The sequence below is a fragment of the Lissotriton vulgaris genome, chromosome 9, assembly GCF_964263255.1.
Source record: "Lissotriton vulgaris chromosome 9, aLisVul1.2, whole genome shotgun sequence".
Lineage (NCBI taxonomy): Eukaryota > Metazoa > Chordata > Amphibia > Caudata > Salamandridae > Lissotriton > Lissotriton vulgaris.
In genome coordinates this window covers 554,633,669-554,653,685 of record NC_141697.1, presented here as the reverse complement: position 1 = coordinate 554,653,685, position 20,017 = coordinate 554,633,669, and positions in this window count along the sequence as shown.

The following is a 20,017-nucleotide window of genomic DNA, read 5'->3' as shown; positions in this document are numbered from 1 at the left end:
TCAGAATACCAATTTGGACATCCAAAGTTTGGTCAGAGATTTCAAGGATGGTACCTAAAAAGGAGAGAACTGATTCGAGAATTTCTTGTAGTGTAAAGAAAGCCTTGGATAAGGGAATAGAAGATTTTTCAAGATTATTGTCTTCTATTAAAAAGGGATCCAAAAAGGAATCTTGTTCATGTATAGAAAGTTTTTTTGTGTCTGTATTTGCTGACTTTAGCTCTGGACTGTTTTCTCCTGCTTTTTGGTTGGATATACATAAGTCTTTTAGTGTTTGAGGGCTCCCATTGCCCTTTATCAAGAGTATATCGGAGTTCAAACTTTTTTGTTCTGCTGTAAAATTAAGAATACTCAGGTCTTCTGTTTTGTGTACACCCTCGTGGTTTTTTATAGGCGTTGATGATTTCACTGCACTAGAATTGGAGTTTTCAGGTTGTTGTTCTCTTGTTGTATAGGTAGACTTGTTATTAAACACAATATCGCTGACATTATGAGACAGATGGGGGGATGCCGATAAACAAGATCGATCGTCCAGACTCCCTGGTGTTTTATTTTCAATGGCAGACATTGTTTTTTCCGGTTTCTTTTTTGCTGGTAAAGACGAGAAGTATTCACTGATTGCTGGGGTCAGGCTGTTGCGGCCAGCTTTTATTCCTTTATCAGTGGATTTTCTAACAGCTTCCTCGGTTCCCATTCATTTCATAAAGATTGTTCGCGAGCGTAGTTTCTTTAGACCCATTTGTGAGGAGACCGTGCCACTTATATCGCGAGAGAGGGAGAGAGGGAAGATTGTTACCTTTCTTCGATGTAATGACTCTGCGATGATCACTATATGTTTTTTAGGGCGTAGATGTTAATGGGTTGGCCCGTCCCGTCCTCGGTCGTCCCCGGACGGCCACAGTCGGCCCGCCCTTTGCCCGGGCTTCGCCCGGCGTCCCGCACGCGTCCCGCTAAGCGTGGAGGGTGTGTCTTAAATAGGAGGAGCAGGGGGCGGGAAGAGACTCCAGGTGCGCTCAGGTCTCCACGCGCTGTACCCTGGGTCTCGCAGTCCCAGCCCCTGTCAGGCAGCCTCCGACGAGAAGAAATGAAGGAGCCTGTCTCCTAGGCTTCCCGGAGCAACAGGCAGCAGGCAGTGAATGGGCGAGAGAAGTCTCTGCAAGGAGAAGCGCACAGAAGCAGCTACGAGCGGCTCCCACGGAGCGGGGGCCGCGAGCTGTATTAGCGCTATCAGCCAATCAGGTTGAGCGGGCAGTCAGCTGAGGCGGAGCAGGGGCGGGAAGAGACTCCAGGTGCGCTCAGGTCTTCACGCGCTGTACCCTGGGTCTCGCAGTCCCAGCCCCTGTCAGGCAGCCTCCGACGAGAAGAAATGAAGGAGCCTGTCTCCTAGGCTTCCCGGAGCAACAGGCAGCAGGCAGTGAATGGGCGAGAGAAGTCTCTGCAAGGAGAAGCGCACAGAAGCAGCTACGAGCGGCACCCGCGGAGCGGGGGCCGCGAGCTGTATTAGCGCTATCAGCCAATCAGGTTGAGCGGGCAGTCAGCTGAGGCGGAGCAGGGGCGGGAAGAGACTCCAGGTGCGCTCAGGTCTCCACGCGCTGTACCCTGGGTCTCGCAGTCCCAGCCCCTGTCAGGCAGCCTCCGACGAGAAGAAATGAAGGAGCCTGTCTCCTAGGCTTCCCGGAGCAACAGGCAGCAGGCAGTGAATGGGCGAGAGAAGTCTCTGCAAGGAGAAGCGCACAGAAGCAGCTACGAGCGGGTTTAGTCAACACCATACCTCTGAAATAGAATGTTGGAGGTCTTGTATCTCCTTCCAGGACTCGATATCCCAGTCACTCGCAAGAGTAGGCTGGAAACGCAGGAGCTGGATTTTCTCGGCAAGAGAAAAGACAGCGTCTCTCTCAGCGCGTCGAGGAGGAGGAGGGGCAGCGTCCGTGGGCAGCTTGTATCAACTGGGCTCTGCAGGGGACAGCTGTTCTGCTCCTATGTTCACCACACTATCGCTATCATCGATGTCGTTGAGGCAGCGTTTGCTTAAGGCAACGTTGGTAATATTTATACCTGAAAGGTGCCTGGTTTGACGTAAGTTTTTGGACATAAGACGTCAATAAAGATGTCACTAGGAAGTGATCGTCTCTCAGTGCTCATTAGAGTTCTATTACTAATCAAAACATAGCAAGCGGGGCTTTCCCAGGTTGCTGAGTTTTATCTTGTTGAAGAACTCGGAGTGTAATCTAGGAATCTTAGATAGTGGCTTCTGCTGTGTCATTTGCTCTAATGAGCTGCAGAGGAAGCAATTCTGAAATGTGGCTCTGATCGTGTTTAGGCCAGAGACGAGTTTCTGATATATTGCTCTTGATCGTTTATGCTATTATAGGGGTACAAGTGGATTATAGCCGTATAGGGGCATACGGTCACAGTATTGATCGGGGTCCTAGATTAGAACGCGACAGTTTCAGCCTCCTCAATCCCTCACACCTCAGCCTCCTCACTCCCCTTCACACCCTCACACTTCAGGGTTCTGTTTCATACTCCCCCCTCACACATTAGGTTTCATTCTCCTCAGCCCGTCAAAGCCCAGACTTCAGCCCCTCTTCTCCCACTCGCACGGCGGCTCGCGTCCTCTCACTCCTCAGGTTTCAGCTGGTTTCTTTCACTCTTGATTCTTCAGACACCTCACTGCCATCTGCTCGCTCCATATCATGCCTAGGGGTACCGTTCCTCCCACCTCGGAGCCCAGCCTCCTTGTGCGCCCTCCCTTCTCTCACCGTTCGCATGTCGGGGAGCCGTCCCTACATTTCACAGCTGACAGCTTGTCTCTCTCGCACACAGACTGCCGTCAGCTGAGTGAGCTCTCGTATTCATCTCCATCTTGGCATCTTACGCCAGGGCCTGTCCTACAGATGAGAGCGCCCCTGCGTCATGGGCTGTGTGCTGCGTCATGGCAGCCTGGCATGAGAGTGCCCACTGGTACCGGGGCGAAGAGAGAGACATCCATCCACCCATCACTGGGAATGTGTCTACAGTGATACTGTCCTTACAACCCTATGCCAGGGCGCGGGAAAAACCGGAATCACAGACCCCGGAGTGTAGGCTGCTGAGGTTTATTATTTTGTACCTCCTTGGGGCGAGTCCAGCCCCAGAGTGCCACACCCCTCTCTCTTCTCACCACAGACTGACATGGAATACCCTGTCCCTTGCCATCGGTATCCCAAGACAGGTGAAACTTCTCACAGCTGAGGATCAGAGCAGTCATTCTTGTAAGTGAAAGTCGAGCAAATCCGTCTGGTTACTTGGATGATGTCATGATCCATCCATCCAGTAAAAGCGTTGACTGTCGGTCTCATCCATATCGCTTATCAAGTGAATTTTGTCACAATAGGGCACAATAGGTCTCGTGTTATGAATGGTGTCTGTAGGTCTCAAGGAGTAAATGACGTCACAATAGATCTCGTCCAGTGAATTGTGCTACCCTAATTTTCCTCTGCATAGTAATGATGCACCAGATCGTAACATGAAATGACGCAGCAATATGTATCATCCAAAGAACGATCCTTAATTAGGTCTTGACTGTTGAATGACGTCATAGCAGTTCTCATTCAGTGAATTATGCTGCAATTGGTTTCATCTGGTGGATGACGTCACAGGAGGGCTCACCAGTAAACTGTATTAAAATATATTTCGCCCATGAATGATGTCATAGCAGTTCTCATGAAGGGAATGATTTCACAATAGAGATCCCCCAGGGAATGGCGTCTCATGAAGTGGATTATCTCACAACACATCTCATGCCACGCTTGCTCTTACCGAGTGAGTGATGTCACTGGAGTTTTCAAGAGGTCAGTAATGTTCACAGTATGTCTCACCGACAAACGACGTCACAATAGGTTCATTCAGTGAATGGGTCTCAGCTAATGACTGATGTTAAAATCACTTTTTAAGAAGAGGTGTGGCACAGTGGCCAGGGTGCCTGACTCCGGACTAGGGGGTTCAAACACGGTTTGATCCCCGGCGGCAGGTTATGTTAAGTAGTTTCTCCTACGGCAGGCATGACATGCTTTCCTGCAACATTCATACTTTCTAAGCAGCCCGGGACATTGGCGGCAGCTTCTTTGCATAGGTCTCGCATTTACGATAGTTTGAGCTATTGGCATTGTACATGATAATGCCAATAGCTTAAACTCTCACAAATGCGAGACCTATTGCATTGCAAATTCATTTGCAATGCAATAATTATGTTCATATTTATAAGTGAGCCCTAAGGCAGACCTACTGAGATGTACAGGGATGGTGAATTATATTTAAAAAATGGACATATGTTTTATTAACATTATCTGCCTTGACAGTAAAAACCCTGCATTGTTGTTTTTACTGTAAAAAGGCTTGTAGCCCCATTAGCCAGTATCGAGTAACAGACAGTACATTAAACCTGACTTATGGTCGAGCCAAATTTAATGTAACTTTTGTAGCAATGGCAACTTGAGAAAGTTGACACCTCGTTGCCCAAAATTTCCAGTAGCCTTCTACGGCTGCACACAAGTGACTGTCCTAGAGACAGCCTTCTGCACACCTGAGGGGAGGTGAGAATGACTCCCATGAAGAGGATCAAAAGACCTGTTGAGGATGAGAGGTGTGATATCCTCCTGGCAGGATGACCAAAGTGGGTGTGAGCCCAAAAGGAGAACTTTAAAGGAGGAGCCGCCTTTGAAGGGCAAATGATAGTCACACATAGAAGGGGCTGCTCTTTTGTTTTAGCAGACAACTGGCATCTTAGGCATAGAGGGAGAGGCCATTGTCAAACCAGTTTTTCAGAGGGCGTGCAGCCCCCAGGAATCCACACCTCTGGGTAGGGATAGGGAGATCCAGGCAGATAAAGGCTCTGCTATGTTGGGAGTGGGCACAATGGGGCGGAATGGGCTAACTTGATACCGCACTTTGGAGGAAGCTATCATCTGGTGGGAGGGCCCCTGGTATCTCGTTGGATACGTAGTCCCCACATTCTCTTAGGATCATAGTGGGCTTATAGGTGGCACCCTGGCACCTAGATCTCAAATCACATCCATACTGGAGAGAAAACCGAAGAAGAACTGTCCTGCTGCTCCTTGAACCCAGTACAGTGAGTTTGCACCAAAGGTTAGACTGCGCATGGTGCATCTTGGGCTACCAATGAAAAACTGTGAATGTGATGTCCAGATCACAGAAAAGTCACCCACCAGACAGAGAAGGTGAGTCCATGAGTCGGTTGGCTAATTCCTTGCTACAGCCACAGAACCACAAAAGCCTTTGGAGCCCAGCGCCAATGAGCCTGTCCACTGCTGGATGCAGAGGTACAGGCTGAAAAAGTGAGTCCCAAACCTCAAAGGTTGGAGGCGAGTCTGCTGAACCTGGGAGAGTGTAATTTGGTCACCCAGATGGAAGTAATTGCAAGTTAAAGGGAACCACTGGTTTTGTTTAAGTATGGGCGAAATTTGCGAATTCACGTTCTGCGAATTCACGTGAAATCGCAAAAAAATCTGCGAATTCGTGGATTTTCCCACGAAATCGTGGATTTTTTGGCGATTTGCACTGGAGTACTTTCTACTGGCTAATCCAGTAAGTGCTCCCTCGTTGGGTAAATGTATAGTGCTTTTATTACACTGCAGCTGCGTAAAGGGCCAGAAGATGTGTCTCCAGTGACCATGTGTGCCTGTAACAAACATGCAGTTTGTTACAGGCACACATGGTCACTGGAGACACATCTTCTGGCCCTTTACGCAGCTGCAATGTAGTAAAAGCACTATACATTTACCCAACGAGGGAGCACTTACTGATTAGCCAGTAGAAAGTACTCCAGTTGAGTAGAGGTATTGTACAAAATGGTGGCAGCTTCGTGGGCAAATACGCAGGGCAGGATTAATTCTGGCACGATGCTCCTGTCACAAAAATTAAACCTCAACAGGAAGCACTTACAGATACAAATTAAGCAGGTGCCCGAGTTGAAGCTCAAATTAAGTAAAGTATTAATCAGCCCTAAAAATTGTGAGCAAGGTCGAGGCTGGGCAAGTGTCCTTTATCCCCATATCTGCCGCCGAAAATGAACTGTAACCTTAAGGAGGTCTCTGCATCCATGAGTTTCCCGAGCGCCATCCCCGTTTAGTTCCTGTGACCAGGAGCCTGCTTTCTCTTTATCTGCTGCCCTGCTCGGTCTCTGACCCTTTATAAACAAGAGGCATGTGAACTGGCATTGAAGCCCCGTCCGTTTGGCCCCACCACACACACCTGCGCTATGAAATTTATTCCTGCCCTTCCCCCACTATGATGGACAGCTTACTCAAGGGACCTCGGAGCCTTTTGGCACGGTGGTGTGCCTCTTGTTTATAAAGATCAAATGGGGGTTGTACTGCGCACTCAAATTGTTATTAATAATTCAAAATCTCAATGATTTTAAAGACTTTCTTATCTATGCGTGCTCAGTTGGGAGGAGGGTGCTAGCCTCCTGTGTATCTGAAATCCGTTATAGGTGATAGGTTATCACTGACCCAGCCTGCACTGCGGTTGCTAATCTTTGTGATTAGCTACTTTTTTTGAAAAAACTTATTTATATATTGATCCTTAGACATAAAGCTTCTACAAACCACTATTTAACTACAACATGTATCTTTGTTTCATTTATTTACTTGACTTCAGTCTCATCAAAAAAAGTTTTTTTGACATGCAAATACACAAAATATTAGGCTTGTCATTTGACGTTCAACTTAAAAAAGTTCACATAATCACACATATATTAATTTGATGCTGTCGTTAATCTCAATGCATTTCGATATCGTGGGATCTCTTCTTCAGGGGAACTGAAATATAAAGAATACCATGTGTATCACATTTCATCATGTAAAATACAACAAAACAAGTGGATCAATGTATGTTAAAAGCCAAATCCTACCAAAGATAAAAAACTTGACAATGAATGATTCTTCAACATGTTGACAAAAGACCATGAATACAATATTATGCCTAGTTAGTTATTGGTTTGGGGCGTCTTATAACAACGTGTCCGTTAGAGTGCTAATTTTAAATAAACTCGCTAGTAGAATGATAACTCACACAGTGGTTGTGGATATTAAAAACAAGTGCTTACCAACAAAGTGAACACAATTCTGATCTTGATGCTAACTAGTTTTGTTGTATTTTACATGATGAAATGTGATACACATGGTATTCTTTATATTTCAGTTCCCCTGAAGAAGAGATCCCACGATCTCGAAATGCATTGGGATTAACAACAGTATCAAATTAATATATGTGTGATTATGTGAACTTTTTCAAGTTGAATGTCAAATGACTAGCCTAATATTTTGTGTATTTGCATGTTAAAAAACTTTTTTTGATGAGACTGAAGTCAAGTAAATAAATGAAACAAAGATACATGTTGTAGTTAAATAGTGGTTTGTAGAAACTTTATGCCCAAGGATCAATATATAAATATGTTTTTTTTAAAAAGTAGCTAATCACAAAGATTAGCAACCGCAGTGCAGGCTGGGTCAGTGATAACCTTTCACCTATAACGGATTTCTTGTTTATAAAGGGCATTATATAAACCTCTGGTTCACCATTGTCACCCTCTGGTTCACCACTGTCACCCTCTGGTTCATCACTGCCACCCTCTGGTTCATCATTGTCACCCTCTGGTTCATCACTGCCACCCTCTGGTTCACCACTGCCACCATCTGGTTCATCACTGCCACCCTCTGGTTCACCACTGCCACCCTCTGGTTCACCACTGCCACCCTCTGGTTCATCACAGCACCCTCTGGTTCACCACTGTCACCCTCTGGTTCACTACTGCCATCCTCTGGTTCATCACAGCACCATCTGGTTCACCACTGTCACCCTCTGGTTCACCACTGTCACCTTATGGTTCATCACTGCCACCCTCTGGTTCACCACTGCCACCCTCTGGTTCACCACTGTCACCCTCTGGTTCACCACTGTCACCCTCTGCTTCATCACTGCCACCCTCTGGTTCACCACTGCCACCCTCTGGTTCACCACTGCCACCCTCAGGTTCACCACTGCCACGCTCTGGTTCATCACAGCACCCTCTGGTTCACCACTGTCACCCTCTGGTTCACCACTGTCACCCTCTGGCTCATCACAGCACCCTCTGGTTCACCACTGTCACCCTCTGGTTCACCACTGTCACCCCCTGGTTCACCACTGTCACCCTCTGGTTCATCACTGCCACTCACTGGTTCACCACTGCCACCCTCTGGTTCATCACTGCCATCCTCTGGTTCACCCCTGCCACCATCTGGTTCATCCCTGCCACCCTCTGGTTCCTCACTGCCACTCTCTGGTTCACCACTTCCACCCTCTGGTTCACCACTGCCACCCTCTGGTTCATCACTGCCACCCTCTGGTTCACCACTACCACCCTCTGGTTCATCACTGCCACCCTCTGGTTCATCACTGCCACCCTCTGGTTCATCACTCACAGCACCCTCTGGTTCACCACTGCCACCCTCTGGTTCACCCCTGCCACCACCTGGTTCATCACTGCCACCCTCTGGTTCATCAATGCCACCCTCTGGTTCACCACTGCCACCCTCTGGTTCAGCACTGCCACCCTCTGGTTCATCACTGCCACCCTGTGGTTCACCACTGCCACCCTCTGGTTCATCACTGTCACTCTCTGGTTCATCACTGCCACCCTCTGGTTTATCACAGCACCCTCTGGTTCACCACTGCCACCCTCTGGTTCACCACTGCCACCCTCTGATTCACCCCTGCCACCCTCTGGTTTATTACTGCCACCCTCTGGTTCACCACTGCCCCCCTCTGGTTCATCACTGCCACCCTCTGGTTCACCACTTCCACCCTCTGGTTCATCACTGTAATCCTCTGGTTCAACACTGCCACCCTCTGGTTCACCACTGCCACCCTCAGGTTAATCACTGCCACCCTCTGGTTCACCACTGCCACCCTCTGGTTCACCCCTGCCACCATCTGGTTCATCACTGCCACCCTCTGGTTCATCACTGCCACCCTCTGGTTCACAACTGCACCCTCTGGTTCACCACTGTAGATTATGGGGAGAAAGCACACCTGCCCAGCCTCAACTGGGGGCTGATTAATGTGTGACTGAATTTGAGCTTCAAGTCCGGCACCTGCTTCCTTATCTGTAAGTGCTTCCTGTTGTGGTTTAATTTTTGTTACTGCCTGGAGCATTGTGCCATACTTGTACCTATTCTCTGACCCTGCTTCGAGGGTCAGAGCAGGGTCAGAGAATAGTTGCAAGTAGGCAACGAACTCTGGAGGCGCTGCTCAGGAAGCACTTACAGGGTTACAGCAGATGCCCAAGTTGAAGTTCATTTCTTTGTAACCATTTTGTAAATGGTTACAAAGAAATTAGCTTCAACTTGGGCACCTGCTGTAACCCTATAAGTGCTTCATGTACTTCAGTTTTTGAAAATCTGTCCCGCTCGCAATTTCGCAGATTTTTCTGCAATTTCGCGAGATTAGCGGACTGCGAAATTGAAGAAAATCCGCAAATTCCGCGAACGGAATGGATTTTACGCCCATGCTTAGTTTTGTTGTAAACAGAGACCAGTGGATCAGTGGCACCCAGTTTTGTGCTGGGCTTTACTCAGACTTCGTGGAACATCAACCCCTGAGGCCAAAGTGACTCCTTGCTTGTAGACCAAGGGACGGCTACAAAAAGCTGGCTCAGCATCCTTGAGCATCTTTAGCATCCCTTAATCCTTGCATCAGCACCATTCCATTGACATCTATGGCAGTTCGCCCATAGAACCTGGGATTGGACTGGTCACCAGAGCACGTCAGATGGAGATGACACAAGCAGCAAGCAAGACTTCTCACTATAGAAGTACGCTCGCTCCGCACGCCCTCCGAGGGAGCCACGGAGCCCTTAATTAAGAGTTGAAGGGACAACTGACCCATAACACTACAGCACACTTCTTGACGCCCTAAGAAAAATGGGTAGGTGCAATTACTTACCTACGCAGGACACGCAATAGTGACTTGCCAATCCGGTCCTGAAGAAAGCCCTCCAACCCGGCTGGGCACCCATAGGGGTGAAACATGTTGACCACTCGACCACCTATTTCTTGACACAGGTGCTATAGATCAGTAGCCCTTCTATTCATGCACCGCAAATCTTTACAATCTTGCCCCACCCCTGACTAAATAAATTTGAACCAGTGGCAAGGAGGCAATTTTAAGTTCACTCAACTCTCACCCTCACCCTCACCACTCCTGATCACCATCCCTGATCACTACTACAAATAACCAGTTGGTCTCCCTCCTGGTGGAGGAAAGTACAGATAAGACCCAATGATGAAGCTTTTCACGTAAGAAACAAAAGCGGACAACCAAGATATACCGCTACTACGAGTAATACATGAATTAGGTTTTTTATAGACTGTAAGAGCCCCAGGCTTTGTAAATGACACATCTGATTGTGCGGGCTGGCATGGGGAGCCATTGGAGTACCATCAGCTTACGGGTGATGTGATCATATTTCTCCAGGCCCTGGGTGAGACATGCTACAGCATGTAGGTTGTCCTTATGGTGTGCCAGTGTGGAGTCTGCGAGATCATGGAGCATGGGGTTACAACCATTAAAGTGAGAGAGTACGAGGACTTGGAATGCAGTTCTGAAGTAACTTTTCTTAGAAGGGGAAGTGGTACCAGGCCATCTTTGTTTTTCGTAACTACGAAAAGATAACCATAATTGGGGTACAGGGGTCCCATTCACACCCTAGGGCGCCAATACCTTTGTAAAGTACCTGTTGCTGCTGCAGTGTTTCAGCTAGCACCAATTGTTTACTAATTTGCTGCACCTTTACTTGCATTGAAGCTTTAGTAGCTGATTTTTGTGTTTGTTAAGTAACACCTAGCTCCCTCACGTTTGCAAATAATGATTGATACATTTATAAACAGTCGTGAAGCAACAGGGTCAATGTTTGCAACTTTCTGCAAACTCATATCTAGGTGAAAGGGACTGTTGGGTGTGTTAGGGCTACTAAATGACTTGAAGTAAAAGGAGCATACTCTGTTAGTCCTGGGATTTCAGTTGATAAATCGTTGTTTTCAGAAGTGTTAAGTAAAGGTGTTCAAGTGAATAGGGTAAGACTTCAACTCCAATGAAGCTTCAGAGCTGGAAGCAAGATGTCACTATTCATAAGTTTTAATACTGACTCATGAAATGCACTTACACACACTCTGATAAACATTGGTTCTAGTAGCAATCAACGCTCGCTATCCAATACCGGCTAGAAGCAAAGCTTCCCTGATGACAGGACAGTGTCTACAACCTGTGTTCAATACAATCGATTTTAAACACACCGAATTCCACATATTTTGCCTTTTCTCTCGGCCTAATTTTGGCATGTATAGCCTGCTGGCATTTACAATTTATTAGATGCAACTTCAAGAGTGTGATCATTATCACCCAACTCCTAAATCCGATGCCTGTTGAAACTTATGTTTATACACGGTTTGGAATTTAGCCTTTAATTCATTATGATAACCTAAGCTATTCACGTTTTACTATCAAGGGTAGCAGAAAGTCGCTGTAAAGTTGAATACCTAATTCAAATATATACTTTAGGGATGGATCCCTGTTTCTTGACCCAATTTATTTCTGCAGATAGCATTGATTTTTTAGATCCTTTCTGAGATATGCGGATTTTAAGCTAGGTCTGCAAAATGATGCTTTGTTCACCTGTATTTGTGTGGTAATGCAGAAATCTATGGTCACTCAGTTCTGTCTACCTGTATTAACTTAGGGCGTCATTTATGTTTTTTTTTTTTGCCGTAGGGCAGCCCTACGGCAAAAGAAAAGGACAGGAATGTGCTGTATCTATTAGATACGGCGCATTCATGTCATTTTCCCCTACACCTGCACACGGATGTATGTCACTACATAGCATACTAATACCACACGTGTCATTACAACGCGGGTATTACTACGTGATGTCAATAGCAACAACATGCCATTACATTGCATACTTTTACCACAAGTATGCCTTTACCACACATGCCATTACACCCCAAAGGCATGCGTGGTAATGCTGTACTTGTGGTTAAAGTTTGCACGGTAAGTGACGACCCTACCCCTACACCTACACAACACACTACTCCCAGCCCTACACTACTTCTAACCCTGAAAGAGTACTACACTACAACACTACCCACACTACTCCCACCCCTATACTACCCTAAACCCTCAAACACTACCCACACTACTCCCACCCCTGCTCTACTCTAAACCTTAAAACACTACGACACTACCACACTACCCACATGCATCCTACCCCTACACTTCCTTAGACCTTAAAACACTACTATACTACAACACTACCCACAATGCTCCCACCCCTACACCATCCTAAATCATAAAACACAACACTACCCACACTACTCCCACCCCTACACTACCCTAACCCCAAAATACTACGAACATACTACCCCACCCACACTACTCCCACCCCTACACTACCCCAACCCCTAAAACAATACAACACTACCCACACTACTCCCACCCCACACTACCCTAAACCCTAAAACACGATGACACTACAACCCTACCCACACTACTCCCACCCCTACACTACCCTAAAACACTACAACACTACCCACACTACTCCCACCCCTACACTACCCTAAACCCTAAAACACCACTACACTACCCACACTACTCCCACCTCTACACTACCCTAAACCCTAAAACACTACTACACTACCCACACTACTCCCACCTCTACACTACCCTAAACCATAAAACACTACTACACTACTACACTACCCACACTACTCCCACCCCAACAATACCCTAAACCCTAAAACACTACTACACTATAACACTACCCACACTACTCCCACCCCTTCTCTACCCTAAAACACTACTACACTAAACAGTACCCACACTACTCCCACCCCTACACTACCCTAAACCTTAAAACACTACTACACTATCCACACTACTCCCACCCCTACACTACCCTAAACCCTAAAACACTACAACACTACCCACACTACTCCGACCCCTACACTACCCTAAACCCTAAAACACTACGACACTACTCTACCCACACTATTCCCACTCCGCACTACCCTAATTACTAAAACACTACGACACTACAACACTACCCACACCACTCCCACCCCTACACTACCCCTAACCCTAAAAAACTACAACACTACCCACATTACTCCCCCCCCTAAACTACCCTAAACTCTAAAACCCCCACCCCAAGCACAATCAGCCTTACCTCTTTCCTCGTGGTTCCAGCGTTGCCGTTTCTGCTCCCGGTTCCTACTTCCTGCATCGTCAGAGGTCCACGTCATTGTGAGGAAACAGCCTCAGTTTCCTCAAAACGATGTGGATAGCCTCTACATCGCATACGTTGTAAAATCGCATGCGATGTATTGGTATGCGTGGTTTTTACCACGCCTTGTAACATCGCATGTATTGTTATGCATGCAATGTAATGGCAACGCGTGGTAAAAACTGCGTTGTAATGGCTGTTCCCCCTGCGCACAATTGGCTGCCGTGCGCCAATGCAGATCCCTTTGCACCAAGGTGCAAGGGCGCCTTTGTTGCAGTGATGATCCTTTTTGTGCAGGAAGGGAAACTTTCCTGCAAAAAAATCAGGAGAGGCTTTTTCCATGCAGCACACATAGAAAGAGGAAAAACAAGGAGAAATAAAGATATTTCTCCTGGTTGTCCCTCTCTTACGGATCCCCTGGAGAGGCGTACGTTTTTGGCGATGCCTCAGAGTTACGATATCTCATAAATCTGTAGCAGCGTCAAAAAGCCATGAATGTTGCTGGGAATGCCCCCAGCAACACCCATGGAAATCCCCTTTCACACAGTTTTCTGCGTGAAAGGAGCATATATTTATAAGGCCATGAAATGCCACGTAACTTGGATTTACGTGGCCTTAGAAATATGCCAGTGGCACATTGCACCACCGGGAAGTCAAAAATTGAAGTTCCGGCAGCACAAAAGTGCCTTAGTTGATAAGTCTGGCTTAGCTAGGCTAGTTCCTATGCCCAACCTCCACACTCAAGTTCAGATGCTCCTGGCCCTTGGCCATGGTTTAAACTAAGGGAAGTTGCTGGCCCCACACTTTGACTTTTTATCTCCAAAGTTAAGAGAAAACGAACAAAGATTAATCTTCTGTTTGTTGGGTATATTTATTTTTACCCTTATAAATGTATCAATTCTGTTTCCAAATTTTCATGAGTGAGAAAAACACTGTACAATAAATACACATTTACACATATATACACAACTACTTCACATTATACATATATACATTTTGTAAACAATCTTCTTCTATAATGCAATGGTTTTTATCCACAAATAATTACTCTTTGCAAGATAAATATCAAATAAGATAACCACAAAAAGAATAGGCAAAAAAATTGCTAAGAGAAAGATCAAAATCAAACTTTGAAAAATGAATCAAAAAAGCAATCAATGAAATCCTGTTGTCTTTCTTTTATGCCTGCCGACGCGTTTCGAATCCGGTGTTTACAATTGCCAGATTCTCATCAGGGCTCTTTCGTTGTGGGTAGTCTTCATTCATGGACGGGCGATCCCGCGGGTCCACTTCTTCTTATATTACCGAAACAGTCCTCAACCTTTTATGGGGACGGATCACCTTATTTTTTTAGGCAAAACATGTGTGCGAAGACCTCGGTTCTTCATGTGTCGCACTCACCGCGATCTGGCTTGCTCGTTCCGGTCGCAGGGTTTGTAATTGTTTGGCACTTATTCTTCACCGCGCTGCTTTCACCAGCGTTACTTGATCACGCCGATTACCTGTCGATGCCTGCACCAGGACGAATGTTCGCATCTCCGTGAAATGGAGAAAACCAAAAATAGGCTAAACATGCCAAGTGTTTCCCTCATTTCTTGCTGATCTATCAAGCATTGCCAAAGCAATTAGTAAATCAAAAACATATTGAGTCATTGACACACCCTTTAACTTTGCCCCGCCACCTCCACAGGCTCATTCCACTAGATGTTTTGTGGTATCTGCTAGGGTTGTGCGGGATTCGAGACTGTGGAATTCGAGGGAATTAAATAACAAGCATTTACAATGCAACGGTTTCGCCTTTGGAAAAGTTACAGCTTTCGGCATTGTAAATTACAAAATTTGTATTTATGTGTTGGTTTTGAAAACAGATAAATAAATGGCATTGTCATTTACATTTTCAATAGCTTAATCTCTCACAAATGTGAGACCTATTGTACCCTACGGACGAGCTCAGCAGACAGCAATTACTACCACACACACACACCCAGAGCCAGCCACACACACCCAGAGCCAGCCACACACACCCAGGGCCAGCTACACACAGCCCTTGCCATCCTCTTCTAAATTTAGAAGATCTTCCTCTTCATCACGCAAAAGACATGGTAGGTTATTTTTATGAGCATATGTTAGATCCATGGGGTTCGTTTGTAGGAAAAATTCCCCCATAAACTCCGCATCTTTACTACTAAGCACTGGATTCAGGTTTCTTCTAATAGGGATTTCTGAAAAGACCAAATCTATATTCAAGTGATAACACTGCAACTTGCCTGTTACATAAAACAAACTATACACAACACTACAGGACACACCATAGGTTAATGGAAGATGTTAATATGTCACCCCTTCTGAGACGGACATAGGACGTTTCATGCATACATAACAATCGCTCACCTCCATAGTATCTACATACTGATAAAGGAGTTTAGTAAATACATTTAATGACGAATCACTATTTGATTTCTAATGATGATACATGCTTTTATCCATTTGTTCTAAATCAGTAGTAGTAGTTTTCTTAGGAACTGCGTTCATTCTTTCACTAGTATTTGTGTTGTTTCGATTGTTAGTTACCTTTAGAACAGGTACTATAACAGTTAACAATAACCACATCTTCATTTTAGACTAGATTTCAAATGTTTAGTCACTTTAATTTCTGCCATTTTTAGTACTAAAATAACAAAATAAAAAATAAGTTAATGACAAAAAATTATTTTCTCTAAACAAATATGTATATATAATAAACAATCTTTATGTGATCCCACATTTCAAAAGCTTTCTTTGTTTCTTTTCTTATTTTTGTTTAATAATTTCCACCCAGTATTTTCTTTAAGGTGGACTCAATTTCCTTTCATCAGATACTTCAATAGGGTCACTTTCAGGTTCTTTGTTCAGATCAAGATTCTTAAAGTCTTCAAGGATAACACAGGCCCATTCAGAAGCCTTATATTTTCTGCTTGGAACTTTCAATCTTTTTGATCTCCTTAATGGTTTTTTTTTCGATTGTTCTTGCTCAACCTATCTTGACAGTTCATTTACTTGCTCTAGTTCCTTCCCTGTTTTCCTCCTTATAAAGTATCTCAGTCTTTTTACTCCACTCAACCAGTAATCATCCTTTCTGACCCTTTTTGTTTGTACTGTCTTTTCACATTCTTCACCTATTTCAAGGGTCCTTTTATTTTCTCTTTCTTTTGGTTGGACTTGTTCTGAATTCTCTGCTTCTTCTCCTTCTGTTGTTTGAATTTGTTCTGGACACTCCGGTCTTTCTTTTCTTCTTTTGACTGAGCTTGATCTGGATTTTCTGTAGTAGATTCTTCTATAATTTGCTCAATTCCTTCAGGTTTTTCAAGTTCATGCTCTCCTTTGGCCTCTACAGCAGTCTCTTGAGACCCAGTAACTGGTGCCCACCCTACTTGACTTATATTTAGTTGCTCATCATCGATGGGTTCTTCAGAGTCTGGTTCTCTGATTTCTTTGGCTTCACAACTTTCAGCTTCTGGTTCTTCTATTCGTTCTACTAGTTGTTGCTCTTGTCGTTCAGGTGGACTTGAAACTCTTGGTGTGTGACTGGCATGGATCTAACTTGGCAAGCCAGCACACTTCACTGCTGTTGTCGTGACCAATATAATTTGATGAGGTCCTTTCCACCTGGGTTCTAAACGCAATTCCCTTGTGTGTTTCATTACCACAACCAAGTCTCCTGGACACAAATCATGAGCTTGATTTGGCTGTGCTATGGTTGCATCTTCTCCAACCTGGTGAGACACAAAAAGCACCAGATCAGCTAGTCCTTTACAGTAGTCCAACACTAGATCATCAGTTATATTCATCAGTTTGTTTCCAGGTACAAATGCTTGTCTCATTGCTCTTCCCATGAGGACTTCACGTGGACTCAAACCCGTACTTCTGTCAGGAATGCTTCTAAGGCTCATCAATACAAGGGGCAAAGCATCAGGCCATTTCAGTGAAGTGGTTGCGCACACCTTCCCTAACCTAGACTTTATGGTACCCTTGAGCTGCTGAATCACTCCAGATGCTTCTGGTTGATAGGCACAGTGCACTTTCTGCTCAATTTTGAAAGCGGTACAAATTAATTTAATTATATCATTGTTAAAATGAGGTCCTCTATCTGATTCCAAAGTGACTGGAAAACCGAATCTGGGAAAGAGCTCTCTCAACAGTAACCTGGCAACTGTGAGACTATCACTCCTTCTCATAGGATAGGCTCCAACCCATCAAGAAAACAGACACACAATGGCAAAGACATACTTCAAACTGTTGCACGGTGGCAACTCAATGAAGTCAAGTTGTAGTCTTGTAAATGGCCCCTCTGCTTTACCAATTTTTCCCCAACTGACAACTGTTTTTCTACCTGGGTTTTGCTGTTGGCAGATCAAACACCTCTGGCAGAGACTCTCTGCAATTACCCTACCCTTGGGATTATACCATGTCTGTCTGAAATGACTAATCATGGCATGTCTCCCAATGTGCGTAGCTCCATGATATACCCTAGCCATTTGTGATAACAAACTATCTGGCATTATTGGTCTACCATCTGGACACATCCACACTTCATCTTCTGCTCTTCTTGTACAGCCGGATTTAATCCAGAGTTCCTTTTCCTTTGTGTCTGCCTCATACTGTAACTCTCTAACTTCCCCCCATGTTTCAAAGGCAGAGAAAAACATAAGTTGGCAATTGGAACTTTCTTTTCCCAACTCTCTGTTCAAAGACATTGTATTTTGAGCACAAAATTGTTAACTTGGTCAGCGTACCGATTACCCTGTGTCACATAATCATTTCTTGACTTATGTGCGGCACATTTGACCACTGCAATTTCTTTTGGCAATTGCAATGTTTCCAATAGTTCTTTAACATTTTTGCCATTCCTAATAGGAGAACCTGAAGACGTCAAAAATCCCCTTTGCAGCCATAATCGGCCGAAGTCATGCACAACCCCAAAACCATATTGACTATCCGTAAATGTGGTTATTCTCAATGTCTTCCCAATTTTGCATGCTTGTGTCAAAGCAACAAATTTGGCTATTTGCACAGACTTACCTACTCTTAGACAGAAAGCTTCTAGGATCCCTGATACAGTACATACAGCGTAAGCAGAACTCAATTCCCCATCTTCCCTCCTCAAGCATGACCCATCAACAAACATTACAAAATCTGACTCTTCCAAAGGAACATCAAGTATGCCGGGTCTAGGCTTCGTACACATTTCTGTCACATCCAAACAATCATGATCAACTTTCTCTTTCACTTCCTCACAATATGAATCAGGCAACAAGGTTGCAGGATTCATCACGGTGCATCTTGTCACATTTACATTTTCTGCACCCTTCATTACTCTTTCATACTTAGTCAGCCAACTAGGGGTCAAGTGCTGAGGACGAGTCCTTGTTATAAGGATCTCAACTGAATGTGGCACATACACCTTTATGGGATGTCCCATCACAATTGATTCACTCTGTTCCAGACTCACACAAGTAGCAGCTACTGCTTTTAAGCAAGGTAATACCGCAGCCACTGGATCCAGAGTAGCACGCAATTTTGCTACCGGATGTCGTGACAATCCCTGCCTCTGTGTTAACGCTGCAAGTGCACAACCTTCCCTTTCACAACAGAACAAAGCAAACTCTTTTGTATAATCTGGCATTCCCAATGCTGGTGCTTGACACAAGCAATCTCTCAGTTTCATGAATGCTTCTTCAATTTCATCATCCCACTCAATTGGATCCATCACATCCTTTTGTGTCAACCTTAATAAAGGATTTGCAAGCAGTGAGAATCCACTGATCCATTGACGACAGTATCCAACCACTCCTAAAAACATTCACATTGGTTTTAGGCAGACTCATTTGTAGAATCACTTTTATTCTTTCTGGCGTCACTTTTCTGACTCCGTTTTCTATCTTATGTCCTAAATATTGAACTTCTTGTTGACAAAATTATAATTTTTCTGGTGATACCTTGTGTCCTCCTTCTGCTAAATGGTTCAGTAAAGCTACTGTGTCAATGGCACAAGCTTTTTGTGTCTTTCATGCCACCAATTGGTCATCAATATACGGAACCAAGACTGAATTTCCTGTCATAACCAAAGTTTTCAAACATTTTTTCAGGATTTGATTGAAAATTAAGGTGCTCTCTATGTACCCTTGAGGAACTCAGCACAATGCCAAAAGACGGTCTCGAACTGGAATACCAAAAGATATTGGCTATCCGGATGCAAGGGAATCGAAAAGAATGCCTGGCACAATTCAATCACAGTGTACCAATGGGCATTCCAAGGTATCTGATAATCACTGCTGGATTTGGTACTACTGGACAACAGGGTACTACTATCTTATTGATTTTCCTCAAACCTTGCACTGTTCTATATTTGCCACTAGGCTTTTTGAGCCCCAGGATTGGCGAGGTATAAGGACTGCTCAATATTTCTTTTAGAATACCTTGTTCAATCATTTGATCAATTACTGGGACAAATCCTGCCTTTACTTCAGGACTCATTCTGTATTGAGGTGTGTTTGGATATATTGCACCCTCTTTCACCACTATTCTAATTGGGTCTCCATTTGCCATCAGACCAATTTCTTTTCCTGAAAAATCCCACACATCTGACCTTACTGTGTTTTTCAATTCATCAGGCAAATCGCTTTCAGTTAGAAGTAAAAACATTTCACCCACTTCTGT